The 16,202-nt window shown below is 36.4% G+C and overlaps 1 pseudogene; it reads right to left on the reverse strand.

The window, feature by feature from the left end:
- Nucleotides 1–16,202, reverse strand: part of LOC131225921 (phenylacetaldehyde reductase-like) — a 41,633-nt pseudogene that overhangs the window by 14,636 nt on the left and 10,795 nt on the right.

Consider the following 16,202-nt stretch of genomic DNA (forward strand, 5'->3'; position numbering starts at 1 on the left):
TTAAATGAGAAGGATTCCTCTAGTTGTCCTTGGGAACTTGAGATTGGGTACAATGGTCATTGGTCAAGAAAGAGTTGTGGTCCATGAATCTTAATACCCTATTGTTTCATGACTACCTATTAAGTTATAGGATAAAACTGTGGTTGTTATTATTATTATGTGGTCATCTTGTGTGACTGATCCAATGATGAATCAGGATGGCTGGTCTCCACCATTGGGTTTGACAACAAGTTTGTGTGCATGTGCCCTACCCTACATAGGAGTGTAAGTGTGCAATGGGAATAAGCTCCTGGTCTCAGACCTATTGCTTGGACACTTGCATTAAAGGATCAAGTCAAGTCTCTAGACTAGAGACCCAACATGCTTGGACTATGATCAACTTGTGTATGTACTAGCTTTTGACTAATCCTTCAACCCGATGACGTATGGGGACTTTAGTCTCATAATGCAATGTGCTTTGGCCCGCCTCATTGCAATGGCTCATATGTTGTATTATTAGGTTCATGCATTAGGATACAACTCAGATCCATATGATCCAACAAGAGATCCATTGGTCTCTCAGGGACACTCTTACAACTAAGATACGGTAGATCAGAACATCCATCAAGTGGTTTTTCACCGGTATCGGTACCAAAGGTTTCAAATGGTTCTACGAGTATTTTCAACCGTTGATCTTTTACTAACCATTAAAATATTTTAATCACACTTCATGGTAATTCTAATGGTTAAGATCTTGTGGTCCATCACTTGATTTGCATGGAAATTAAATTGAGGATGGAGTCAATTTGAGTACATAGTTAGGCAAGATTATGGACTTTAGATGTATTAAGGCATACCATAGTTTGTAAAGTGTTGAAGCACCATATTAGTGCATCTTCTTAAACCTTAACTCCTTATAAATAAGATCCTATCAGATGGGGAGTACATAGAAGAGAGAACTTTGGAGCCCATACCCCCAGAGCATCACCACTCAGAGAAAAACAAAAAGAGAAAAGTGAGAATCCTCTCTCTCTCTTTCTTTCCTTCCCTATCCACACGTCCATAGGTGTGGGGTCCACTGCGCATGGATCTCTATGCGCTGCCCTAATCCCGCTCTATGATAAGTGTGTTAACTTTCCTCTCTTCATCTGGGATAGATTTGCAAGAGAACCTTTTACTTTGAAGGTACAACTTTGGCATTTGAATGGTTTTGACAACGACGATCAAAAGGTATATCTAAACCTAAACTTTGATTTTGGGTTTCTATAGAAACTACATGATATCTAAACAGTGATCCTTAGGTTTAATCTATTAATTTGGATGTTGGAAAAATTATAATTTTCTTTGTTTTTCCAAAACTCTAAAAAAAAAATGATATCAGAGTAGTCTTGTATTAGAAATTAGTTAGTTTCTATTGCTTATTGCCCTGATATGTTAATTCTCGCTATGACTGGCAAGATGGTGAAAACCTTAACAAGGAACGTCCTTGCCAAATTTGAATGCAAACAGATATGTGGATTGGGATTTGGGAGATCCATTTGATTCAAGCTGGTGTATCTTTAATGGTCAATTTTGAACAAATAATTAATTAGGGCACATGGGGGCTATTTTAATTATTCCTTTTGAATGGGGATGATGTGGCATGTTTTATGGTTTTGAATGATAGTTTGGATCAGTTTTATAGCTGTGATTTATTGGTTTAATTGAAAATTTACATGTATGTATGGTTAATATACGACAATTTAGTGGTTGTAATTTTTATTTTTATTTTTATTTTTTCTAGATTGATCATTATATAGCATCTTAGATGGCTTGGATTAGCCAGAATTGTGATGTAAAGTATTAGATCTAGATGGTTAAAGTCATGCCATTGATGAAAATCCAAGGATGCTCAATGGATGATTTGTGAAAAGAAGAACATGAAAAGAATACTTGGGATAGTGGGAGTATGAAGGACGACTCAAATCATCATTAAGGGCACCACATGAGGGGTGTTGGATTGACCTGAAATTGGAGCTGGATACTCCCCTCATCATGCTTAGTGAGATGGATGGACTGGATCTAACAGTTACTAGTCAGATCTGAACCGGTTTGACCATGGCTTGTCATCATGTTTTCAAGGGATCTCATTAATTTGATATCAAAATGGGCTAAAACTTGAACCCTAGCCCAATGATGGTTTACTGAAGACATTTAATAGCTTTACATTGACCGTCTGATCACCTGATCTGGGAAATTTAATAAGATCAATCCATTGTTATTGCATGGCGAGATCCGAGCCGCACATTGACTCCTAATTGTCATGGTCATGCTTGTACATGGTTGGAATGCCCTAGCAGTATGATGATTGTTATCATGTGATGTGGATGGTTGCATGATCGATTATAATGATGAAATATGGTCTCTCCTACTTCCCTCATTAAATATATCATATTGTGGGACACCTTGGTCCTAGTTGAGTACTAACCGGATGAGTTAGTGGGCATGCAACAGAGACACCATAGTCTCTATAATGCCTTAGATGTCCAGGCACTTAGCCCATTATGTGAAGATGGGACACCATAATCCCTGACATGTATTAGGTTGTGTGAGCGTGTGAGTAGACCATTCGGATGAGGCCATGTACTCATGTGGGACATGTTGTGTGACAAGTATAATTCTAGGCATATAGTGTGAGGTACTTAATGGCTTACAAACTAGGAGAAAGCCCTGGCTGTACACATAGTTGCAGAACTTAATTTTAGAGATTGAGACAAGACAATTCCCCCATCAACATCCCTGATTCTGATGTCCAAAAGGTTTGTTGATAACTACAACATGAATAAGATTGCTTATTTAGAGACAGTTGCACACACAGTTGATCATCTTTAGGGCCAATAATAAGACTAACAATCCATGTGTTTTCAATTGACTGAGGGATCCTCTGCCAGTTTCTAGATGCAAAGGTATATGTTGCCTATTGCTTCTTGATCACAAGGGAAGAGTGGTATGGACCATCCCTCGCCAAAGGAATTTGTTGGAAGAGGAAGTGGGATTTCAAACTCCATGGTTTGCATCTTAGAAAAGTTTGGACGATTCTCCCTGTGATCGTTCTACTGGCTTCTTTGTGGATTCTCTCCGAGGAAGGATCAAACACATACATCGTTTCTGTGGTTTTATGGGGCTTCTCCAAAGGTTATGACCCTGGCTTGGTTGGAGGGAAGGAAGGTGTTGATGATTGACAATCTCCATCAGAGAGAGATGCTAATCATCAATGGATGCCTATTGTGCTTATGGGAATTGAAGTTGATTGACCATCTCTTTATTCATTGCTATTTCACTAGAGAGCTTTGGGAGAGGTAACCCGGCATATTTGGTGTGGCTTGGGTGTTGCTGAAGTCAATTGAAGGGTTCCTTCTTTCTTGGCACGGAGGAAGGGTGGGGAAGTAAGGCAAGAAGATTTGGAGGGTAACATTATTGGCCGGCCCATGGGCCTTATGGAGGGAAAAGAACAATCGGTGCTTCCGCAATCGTGTTGGGGCGGTTGCGGAGGTGAGTCATTTTGGATGTAATGCACTGGGTTTTGTTTTTCCTCATATTTGGAAGTGAGTTCTCTTTCTTCTCAGTTAGGGGCTGGTCTGTAATTCTTTTGGCTATTGGCTTGCACTGAATAAAGAGTAACTTTAAAATAAATAAAAATAAAAAATCATATGGCAATAAACCCAAGTCCAAGGGACATAGAAGGAGTAGAGAAAAGGGAAAGAACAACCCTAATCATGGTATGCCAAAACAGTTCATGGCTGTTACATAACAATAACGGTGGTAACTATTATGCGTTGCAGGGCAAAATGACCCATAACGGTCTTTTCGTGGCCCCGTAACAGTCCCAAAACAGATTTATTTATTTATTTTTTTATTTTTTAATATTATTATTTAGAAAAAGGCTGTAATGGCCCATATCATAATGGTAATGGTGGTGGCCATTGCGGCCACCATTACTACTATGGAACACTTTCCCTAATGGCCCAAAGGGTGGTGTTCAGAAGCTAAGGGCAAGTCAAGGAGCAGTGGCAAGAAAGTAAAAGGACTGTTGGGAAGCCTAGTCATTTTAAGAGTGAGTGTTGATCGTGAGGCATACAAAAGTGTGGCCCGCTCACTTTCCTATGATCAATCTAAATAGAACAACATCCATGCTTCCTGGCTATTGCTAAATGGTGACTGTGATAATGCTTATGGTCAAAAGACTCGGGATGGAAAATGGAGAGAGGACAAGATGTATAGGAGCCAAAGATGATGAGAGCAGTGAGGATAGTAATACCATAGCTACATGAAGACTTTTAATGATTTTTTTTTTCGATCTATGACTAGTTTTGATACTTTGAGAGTACTGGTCGTTCATTTGAGAAATAGTCTTACACTTGATGATGATTATCTTGGGTTAATCATTATTCCTCATATAGCTTCATGTCTGCTGCTCACGATCCTTGGTTGATATTGTCTATAATTCATGCTATGTGAAATGGTGATGACAGAATCCTCATTTTGGGAAGTTTTCCAAGTTAAGAATTGGTCCTTGATTATGTTATCCTAGTGAGTTGAATCACAAATTCATCATAGACACCCAATCAAGGGTTCATAGACTGTAACAAAGACTTATGATGAGATCTTGTGCGGAATGTCCAATAATGATGGAATTGATGATTTGATGCTCACCTTAAGAGACAAGATTTGATTCACCATATATGTCATGATCCTTTGTTACAGTGTTTAACACACTCATATGCTTATGGTGATGGGTTTGGGTTGAAGTACGAGATATATATGATCCATATAAAGGATGATGTCTAGGATAGAAGTTCGTTTATGCTTCATACGGGTGTGTTAACCCGGTTAAATGAGCATGTTATCCTAGAATAGATGCATCCCACATGCCTCATGAATATTTCATGATAAACTCGGTTTAAATCATGTTCAGTTGCTCATTGACACTTTGAAGAGACTAATATTCTGATATGTCACAATATTCCATAAAATGTACAATATGTGTGTATGCCATAGAATCTCCCTCATGTCTTAAGGATGGGATCATGACATGTTGATCATAATGGATGTGATATGGGTTATATCTTGGTGGGTCTATCTTCTTCCCACGAGATATTAGATGAAACGAGGAGTCGCTCCATGTAACATTTGGCTTTCTCACCAGCCATGGGGAAAAATGCCTTGACACATGTTTTATCCACTAGTGTTGATCTCCAAGTGAGATGAGAAAAAGTAGTTCCTAACTTTCTGATAAAAGGAATTTGGCGTATATTGTACATTGTATGATATGCGATGTCGAAATGTCTCATTCCATGGGGTCACACCATGATTACCCAGTTATTGATCACTTATATGAGGTCATTCGTGCTCTATAAAACTCGGTCTGAATATGGCTCCGTGATCCACTCATGTGGATGTCGTATTTTCTCTCTTGAGTAACATCTTAGATAGTGGTTTTTCTCGTCATTGTTATGGTAATGCTATTGGGCATTTTTTTGTATAATGCACATTAGTTCCATGATGATCTAGATGCATGGTTTGTACATGTTTCATTCCTAAGGATCATGAGATTTTTTAATGAACTTCTGGTTGTTTGGTGATCGGTCTAGATCACAGAATTAAATGCACAGTGAATTAGAAAACAGTAGGATTTGTTACACAGTTTATGTGGCACCATGGTGTGGTTAAGCTCTGCATGTGATAATACCAATCACCACTAGAGTACATACATATGTACATTCTTTATGGGCTTCCGTGATTGGATTGAGTCCTATCCAGCAGGAATACTCAAGTTTTAGTGCGATTGGCTTTTTGGGTTGTGGGAGTTTGTTAGTATTGTGTGCCTTGCAAAGCAATGTGTTAATTTTAACCTCTAACTTGATGACCAAAGGTCCTGTGTAGACATGTCATTAATTCATTAATACCTCAACGATTGTTACATAATGGTAAAGGTGCCCATTGTTACACAATACGGGGCTATAACGCCCCGTTCTATTTTAAAAAATGAACCATAACGTCTGTTATGGGGGTCGTAACAGTTTTGCGTAAATCCCTTTATAAAAAGAGTTGTTTTGCATTTTATTTTATTTTCACTTTTCTCCTCCATTTTTTATGATTTTTCTTTATTCTCGTGAGTGTTTCTAAGATAATTTCGACCAGCTTTGTGCAATATTTGAGATTAAAACACAAGATCTATCTGTTTTTGAAGAATCGAAGCTCCGAGGGCCGAATTTGGGGAAATTCAAAAAATAGGTAAAAGCTCTCTTCTTCTTTTTTTCTTTTTGTTTTTTGGTTCTTTCTTGCTGGAAACGTTTAGATTCAACATTATATAACCAAATCGACCCGATCTTACTAGATTTGTGGTTGATTTGACCTCATTTTTTTGTTGCTATTTTTACGTATTTTTCAGCAATATTCGATTTTTTGTTTGTTGTGGATTCTTGAAATACATGTAGAGAGCTTAGAGCTACACATGCATACAACAAATAAGAGGCCATCTAATTTTCTATTTTTTTGGTATAATTTTTTAATTTCAGTTACTTTTTGGTGATAGTGCCATATTTAATTTTTAAATTTTTTCTTCAAATTATTTGGGAGGGAATGATGTCGAATACTTGTGGATGTGCATTAGTGGGATCAGTGTTCAAAATATCAGTATCACGTTACGTATCGCATCCGTCAGATACAAATATGTATCAGTTATCGCATGTGATATATCGTTTGTATAGGGTAATTTATCGCACTTTTTGGGAAACATGGGGAAATTAGGAAAATGGTTGAATTTTTCAATGAAACTTCAGGGATTGTTTGAAAAAGACCTTAATACACACTTTTAAATGATAACATCTCAAGAAAGAAGTGCACCTAATAGGTTTCCTTTGTATAGCGTCTTAAGCTATGCATTGTTTGACTGAACTAATGCAACTATATTCAAATTGAATGCATAACATTTAGAGTGTATGTGATTTATCATTTCATTGAACACTCCTAAATACTTTGAAATTAGTCTTAATTGGCAGCTGGTTGAGGGAAATTTCGAAAAAAAAAATTATTTTAATAACTTTTTATTAATTTTTATTTTTTGAAAATTGACAATGACTTAACAAATCAGTAGATCAGCCCTCATACATGCTTGATTTCATGTTTGGAGTGCAACATTGCAAGTAATTTGGGAGAAATTGGGAAATTTTCGAATTTTCCTTAATTTTTCCCAAATCAGACCACCTGCACTCAAATTTCGAAATTAGTCTCAATTGATGGCTGGTTGAAGGAAAATTTCGAAAAAAAACCCGGAGAACAAGAAGAACCAATGGATATCGAAATCAAAGCTCCAACTCCATGATTTTTATTTATTTATTTTTTTTCCATGCAAAACATGAAGAACCAATGGATTTGTAATCATTTGACATTGATTTAACATAATTTCAACAAAAAAGGGATCAAAAATTGAAAATGCTCACCGGATCAAACATGTGGGATATATCGATGCTACTTGTGTGTTTCGTATCGCATAGGTGGGATACAAGATATATCGTGGGATATATCGGCCGATATTGTCAAATATTTAAAATAATGAGTGGGATGAGTTCCATAGATTGTATGAATTTTAGGCTGATTTGGGGGCATTCGAGTAGTCCCCCATGGTGACACTTAATTCATACAAATTTAAATTTAAATTTTTGGTTTGTATTTGTTTAAGATAATTTTGTTTTATTAATTATATGTTAATATTTTGGCAGGAGCTTGGTGCTTTTAAAGTAGTTTAGAGTTGAAGACTTGATTCAGTTGATGACTTGGACTTGGAGTGGGGTAGAACTTGGACTTGGGGTAGAACTTCTGCATTGTGACCAGTGTTGGAAGCAGGAAAAAATGACTGCCCAACCAGGAATTGATGATTTTGGATGACAACATTGTAAGAGAGAGGGTGGGAATAGGCATACCATCAAATGCAACTATTATGGTAGAGTGAAACAACATTTGGCACATCAAAAGTGAAACAACATTTGACACATCAAAGGGGGCAAGTCACGAACTACCCAAGAGTGCCAAGAGAGATAAGGGAGTCGATGCAATAGAATTTGTAAGAGATAAAGGAGAAAAAAGCTACCACATAGAAGAAGAAGCAAGATGCTCTTGATGCAACCCAAGTAGAGGTTTTTGGTCATGATTATATGGGTGTGGCTATGGTGGCTATGATTACGGGTCTACATCTGACACTAGTGCCAATTCTTATTTGGGTCCAACGCAACAGATGCCCAATGACAATAATGATCATGATCGCTCATCCTCGAGTTTCATTGACATGATCTTTCCCTCAGGTTATTATGGATATGATTATGATGTGGAGGTTGAGTAGCCACAGGCAACATGATTTTCTTTTTGGTGGTGACACGATTAGTGGGTAATGTTTATGTCTTTATATTTATCCTTCAGGCTTTGACATCACTTTATCACCTATGAGTTATGAGTTCATTTTATACTCATACATTAACATCTTCTTCCTTTTCACACGCACACACGCTCCACACACATGCACACCCACACACTCATGCCGTAGTGGGATTTCACCACCTATGGGTACTCAAACCCTTGACTTGGTGTTGAAACTCTTGTGAGTCTACCACCGGGGCAAGAGTAAGGACCCCATACATTAACATCTTATGGACCTACACTAGTATGTTATGGTTGTCTCTGGTAAAATGGTTATATTTAATATATAATTGCCTCATCATTAGATTTATGCTCATATTATCTTATTTATATTGAATTATTATCTCCTTATTTAGAAAATTAAATATAGGAATTTTATAGTCAATTTAAGCTTGCTAGGTTAATAAAATCATCGGGCAGCACGAGGTGGCATTCATACTAAAGAATGGCCTATTACACTATTATAAACATGTTTAAAATTTATTTTTATTTTATTTTTAAAAAAAACATATTTGGAATCCTCTCATTTTTTAGAAAATTTTCAATATTTTATCTGATTTTTTCTTTTAAAAAAATTTAGCCGTAATAGTAATAACAACCAATAACGTAACGATTTTCATAGTAGTCATACTGTTATTGAATGGTTAGCCATATCTAACATGCGGGTATATCTTAAATCGTACATATATACGGTCCAAGAAGAGGAATTCCTCTAATTGTTCTTGAGAACTTGAGATTGGGCACAACCGCCACTAGTCAAGCGAGAGTTGTGTTCCACAGATCTTATTACCCCATTCCTCCATGACCACTTAACAAGCAATGTTTTAAATAGCTTACACTGTGTAGCATGTAGTTAATGCTACGTAGCTCATGAAGATAACTTAAGTCACGTGTAGCCTACGCTACAAGATAATTTGCATAAGCTACATGCTACGTGCTACATGCTACTTGGTTAACATTAGAAGTTATTTTTCACTACATTAAAATCAATTGATTTATTACATTTTGCTATTTTCAATAAAAAAATAGTTTATCTTTTCAATGCTTTTAGCAAAATAATATAACTAACAGTACTAAATCAGTTTCTTTGCTCTTTTTTTACTTGTATACTTAATTATTGTCCTTTCCTATTACTTTAGGTTGTGTTTGGTTGTACCAAATGTGATGAAATTTCATTAAATTCAATTGTGAATCAATCTAATTCGGTGCAAAATATTATGAAATTGGTGCAACCAAGTGCAACCTTGACAAAAATCAAGAAGTATCGTGTAGCTTACACCTTGCGCTTTAGAGGGGTAAACACTACGTTACATGCTATTCGTTATTTAAAACACTGCTAGTAGGTTGTAGGACAAACTTGTGGTTGCTATCATTATTATGTGATCATTTTGTGTGAGGGACTGATGACAAATCAGGATTGAGGTCTTGATCATCGGGTTCAACGACGAGTCTGCTTGTGCCCTACCGTAAATAGGAGTGTAAGTGTGTCATGGGAATAGGCTCCTAGTATTGGACCTATTGGGCACTTGTATTTAAGGATCAATTCAAGTCTCTAGACTGGGAGACTCATCATGCTTGGACCATGATCGACTTGTGTATGTACTAGTTTTGAGACCTGAGCACATACGAGAAATTCAAGTTCTTGATGCAATGTGTTTTTAGCCCGCCTCACGAAGTCAATTGCAATGGCTCATATGTGGGTGTTGTTGGTTCATTTATTAGGATACGGTTGAGGTGCATATGATCCAACAAGGGATCCATTGGTCTCCTAGGGGTACACTTATGGATAAGATCTGGTGGATTGGACCATCCATCAAGTGGGTTTTCACTTGTATTGGTACCCAAAAGGCTTCAGATGGTTTTATGAGTGTTTTCAACCGTTGATCTTTTATTTTAACCATTAGAATGTTTTCATTACACTTGATGATAATTTTGACAATCGAGATCTTGCATGGAAATTGGCTTGAAAATGGATTACTATGATCAATGAAGAGATGGAGTCAATCAGGTAAATGATCAGGAATGATTATAAACTTTAGATGTGGTGGGGCATACCAAATTCTATAGGGCAGTTGAGCATCATACTAGTGTCTCTCCCTAAAACACTAACTCCTTGTAAATAAGATCATATCTCAAAGGGTGATTACACAGAAGAGAGAGCTTTGGATACTCATACCCCCTAGGGAATCACCACTCAGAGAGAGAGAGAGAGAGAGAGAGAGAGAGAGATGAGATGAGATGAGAAAAGAGGAAAGAATCCTCTCTCTACCCTACGTCCACAAGTACAGATGTGTAGGGTCCACTATGTGTGTGTCTCTGTGCACTGCCCTAGCCCCACTCTAGGGTCAGTTTGTTGGCTCCTCCTCTCCTCATCTGGCATAGATTTGGGAAAAAACCTTTTACTTTGAAGGTATAGCATCAATGTGTTGACTTTCCAAATCTCATCTACGATAGATCTAGGAGAGAACCTTCTACTTCGAAGGTATGGCTTCGACAATTGAATGGTTTTGACACCAAAGATCAAAAGGTATATCTGAACCTAAATCCTCGGATTTTGGTTTCATGTAGAAACTTAATGATACCTAACTGGTGATCCTTAGGGCTTAATTTATTAATCTGGAGTTTTAAAAAAAAAAAAAAAAAAGGTTTTCCACTACATTTCCAAATTCACCCACCGTGTTGTATATATATGAAATCTTTGCCTAGTTTGGATAAAGGGTCAGGCCGAAAAATCAGGTTGTTTCAAAATTTAGGTGGACCCTTGTGGAAATCATGGGTGGGCATCCCCTATCACATTGTTCCTTGTGTTGTGGCACACCTAATTGCAGTGTTTTAAATAGCTACGTTATGTTATACGCTATGCAGCGTAGCGTAGCCGTAATGCCATGTAGCTCATGAAAATAGCTCAAGTCACATGTAGCTTATGCTACATGCTAATTTTACATATGCTACACGTTGCATAGCTTACACTATAAGTTATTTTTCACTAAAACATTAAATCAATTAATGTTCTCAACGATTTCTTACATTTTTCATTTTTTAATAAAAATTTGTTAATCCCTTTATTTTAGCAAACTAATATAAGTAATAGAATTAAGTTAGATATGTTGCTCTTTCTTTACCTTTATACTTAATCTTCGCCTTTTTTTCCTATTATTTTAGGTTGTATTTGGTTGCACCAAATTCATTATTAATAAGATTAATTTGGTGAAATTTGGTGCAAAATATCATAAAATTTCATGATATTTGGTGTAATCAAGTACAACCTTAATTAAAAATATAAAAATAGCATGTAACTTAAGCCTCACGCTTCAGAGGAGTAAACGCTACGTTACACACTATTTGCTATTTAAAACACTGCCTAAGTGTTGGATCAGGCTGCTTTTTGACACCTAGAGGTAGTATGAGGTGGTGCATTTGATCGGGTACATCATGTGGGCCCCACATCTACCTGGTACCACCATAAGCTTACAGTACTGTCGGTACCACTCGAGCATTCCCCATTAGACAATTACTGTACACAAATAAGAAAGAAACTGGCCCATCAAGATTAGATGCCTAATAGCCTCTCAATGGTTCAGTTTGGAACAAATCTTTGTGCTTTTAATAAGCATAACTCCTATATGCTATGTTCCTAACCATGTTAAGAGAAACAAAAAATGACCGTAAATGTTTGAGTCGGCATGAAATTTAAAATAAAATTAAAAAAAAAGGATCCTGTACATGGATATGATGCATGCTAGGGTGGACATCTCTTTATTTTTCAGTCCCTACAGGAATGTGAATGCCACCAAAGAATAACCAAAAACATCAAAGGAACCCCTTCTGAAAATTTAAAGAGAAAATATAGAGTGCTTGGGCAGAATAATGTGTAAGTATCATTTAGGCTTTCGGTTTTTATAAACGTAGCCTATGGTGGTTCAGTGATCCAAACCAATGATATGGTAGGCCCAGTGTTCGAAATATCGGTATCGCATTATGTATCGCATCCTTAGGATACACATACGTATCAGTTATCGCACGGTATAAATCATTTGTATCAGGTAATTTATCGCACTCTTTGGGAAACACAGGAAAACATTGGGAAAATGGTTGAATTTTTCGATGAAACTTCAGGGATTGTTAAAAAAAACCTTAAATACACACTTTTAAATCATAACATCTCAAAAAAGAAGTGCACATAATAGGTTTCCTTTGTATAGGGTGCTAAGATATGTGTTGTCTAGCTGAACTAATGCAACTATATATTCAAATTGAATGCATAACATTTATAGTGTATGTGATGATCATTTCATAAAGCACTCCTAAACTTCGAAATTAGTGTCAATAGACAGCTAGTTGAAGGGAGATTTCGAAAAATAATAATAATTTAATAATATTTAATTTTAAAATGATTTTTATTTTCCGAAAATTGACAAGGACTTAACAAATCAGTGGATCAACCCTCATACATGCTTGATTTCATGTTTGGAGTGCAACATTGCAAACAATTTGGGAGAAATTGGAAAATTTTCAAAATTTCTCTAATTTCCCCCAAATCGGACCACCTACACTCAAATTTCGAAATTAAATCATTTCATCAAATACTCCTAAATACTTCGAAATTAGTCTCAATTGACAGCGAGTTGAAGGAAAATTTCGGAAAAAAAAAAAAAAAAACATGGTGACCATGAAGAATCAATGGATATCGAAATCAAAGCTCCAACTCCATGATTTTTCACGCAAAACATGAAGAACCAATGGATTTGTAACCATTTACACTGATTTAACATAATTTCAACAAAAAAAGGGATCAAAAATTGAAAATGCTTACCGGATCGAATATGTGGGATATATCGGCACTACTTATGTGTTTTGTATTGCACAGGTGGGATACAAGATATATCATCGGATAAATAGGCCAATATCATCAAATTTTAAAACATTGGGCCCACTGTATATGGCCCATGCACCAGAAATTTCTAAGTTGGAAACAGCCTAACTCTTTAAGAAAATAAAGCAACAGTCTACATATAGCAAAGAAAGGTAAAATTATTCTATAGCTAGGATCTACCTAAGGAGCTCTTGTGCATGGCCATCCAGGATGAGGACCATCATATCAATAGTTTAGACGACTTAAGCATGGGCACCATTTTTACAAACTAAAAATCCAAGCGTTTTGTACACTCTCAACCTGAGCATTGTCTATACATAAATACATGACAACAAAAATGAAAACTATAATTCTACCATCACATTGCTGAAAGAGCGGTTAGGTTTTGAATAGCAAGAGACTAGAAAGATGGAGTAATTTGATCCACAGATTTATGGAGTGCCAAAAGAGGAGCTGGGTTTCGTAGGAAACAGGGAGATGGGTAGTGTTCCTCATAGACAACCCTAGTTTCCTACACCAGGCAGGGAAGGTGTTTATGGATATGATCATGGGCCTCACTCTGGAGTCTACAATATATTTCAGCTGCCACATTACCTCGTCAAGGACCAAGGTCATTGATGTCAAATCGGCATGATTATCCATATTAGGCTTATCAGTCCCCGTTACTGAGGATGTATACCTTCCACACATAGATGATTCAAAGAACATGAGAGGGTTGAGATCGAGAACTATTTTACTTAGGGTGGCTTTTGTGAGGGGTATATTTATAGGGAAACATTTGGGGCATTTGAAACTAGGTAGACATAGTAGAACTGTAGAGATTATAATTGCACATAGCATGCAACGAAGCAACAATAGATTCAGGTGTAGGAGCAAGGAAGACAAGTTTGTTTCAATTGGTTATCAAGTATAAAAGGCTAGGAAGCCGGAGCAGGAGTGATAGTGCGAAACATGGTTTGAAGAGGGAGCATCACTTGGCTACAAGGATCTTGCAACTAAGGTCAAGATTCACGAGAAATTTTTTGCCAAATATCCCCTCATTTCAAATGCCCCAAAAGTTCCCCAAATTTTATATGATGACTATAAGACCAACCAGGCTTTATGGGACAGAATGTTGGGCAATTAAGGAACAACAACACGTTAATAGGATGAGTGTAGCTAAAAGGAGGATTTTGAGATGGATGAGTGTAGTTAAAAGGAGGATTTTGAGATGGATGAGTAGCTAGACGAGGAAGGATCAATTTAGAAATTATTGCAATTGAGGGAACTTAGGAGTCGCATCAATAGGTAATAAGATGAGCAAAGTAGACTTAGATGATTTGACAATGTGCAACAGAGAATAAGAACTGCATCAGTTGGAAGGAATGAGTTAGTTCAAGTTGAAGATTCTAAACAGGCAGGGAGAATTCCCAAAATGAGATGGGTGGAGGTAGTAAGAAAAGGCTTGATGACCTATGGTTTAACTTAGGACATGGTCCTTGATAAAGAGGAATGACAAAACAGGATTCGTGTAACCGACACCAATTAGTTAGGATCAATGTTTTAAATAGAAAATAGCATGTAGTGTAGCATGCACCCCTTTGAAGCGTGAGGCGTAAGCTACATGCTACTTCTAGATTTTTAATCAAGGTTGTGCTTGGTTGCACCAATTCCATGATATTCCACATGAAATTAGACTGATTAATAATGGAATTTAGCAAAATTTCATGACATTTGGTGCAACCAAAAGCAACCTAAAGTAATAAGAAAGGGTAATGATTAAGTATGAAGGTAAAGAGAGCAACAAAACTAATTTAATATTGTTACTTATATTATTTTACCAAAAGCATTTGGAAAGGTTAACTAATTTTAATTGAAAGTAGAAAAATGTAACAAATCATTGAAAACATTCATTGATTTTGGGTTGTAGTGAAAATTAATGTGTGAGCTACATAGCATGTAGCATAGTCTATGTAGCGTGTAACATAGGCGAATTATCATGTAGCATAAGCTACACATGACTTAAAGCTATTTTCATAAGATACGTAGCATTAAGGCTAAGCTACAAAATGTAGCGCAAGCTATACACTACATAATGTGGCTATTTAAAACACTAGTTAGGATAAGGCTTATTTGGTGATTATGAAGATATATCTTAATTAAAGGTGATTAGGGAACAAAAATGCCACCTAAGATAAGTTAAATGGTCAAAAGGGGGTCAAAATCATGGGAAATCATATAAAAAGGGTATCGAGCGGGTGGAAATTGAATTTCCACATGTCTAAAACCCCTCAACATACAAACTCAAGGAGGAGGAAATCCAAATTTGCACCCCCAAAATTTTCATAAATTAAAAAATAAAATTGGGCATGGAAATTGGAGTGTGGAAATCGAATTTCCTCGGGTATAAAACCCCTCAACATGCAATTTTTAAATGATTTTTTTTCTTTTTTTTCTTTTGAGATGCAAAAGAAAATGTATAGTATTTTTTGGACATGCATATAAATTATACGTAAAATTGTTGAGTATACACAACCCATACAATAGGTGTATAAGGAGTTTTAGTAGTAGTCGGACTTTATCCTTAAATTTCCTTAAATCTTTTAATGCAAGCTGCAATAGTTTAGGAGTTTTTTTTGTTTTTTTTTTTTAAAATTTTATTTTTTATAATGTATGGAGGCTTTTAACCTCGGCTTGATTTTTAAAAAGACCCCAATTATGGAAAGATTATTGGACTTTTGAATGAATAAAATTGGATTGTCTTGTTTCCTGTAAATTGTAATAGGATTCAAAACTTTGAAGAGCAATTCTTCTAGATCCCCTATGGCTTTACTCCTTAGGGTTCTTTTTGGAGTGGTTCCGCATATTTAACATTATTTGTTGTCATTTCTTGATGATCACCTAGTGGAGAGACAAGTGG

The sequence above is a fragment of the Magnolia sinica genome, chromosome 14 (genome assembly GCF_029962835.1).
Source record: "Magnolia sinica isolate HGM2019 chromosome 14, MsV1, whole genome shotgun sequence".
NCBI classification, from domain to species: Eukaryota; Viridiplantae; Streptophyta; class Magnoliopsida; order Magnoliales; family Magnoliaceae; genus Magnolia; species Magnolia sinica.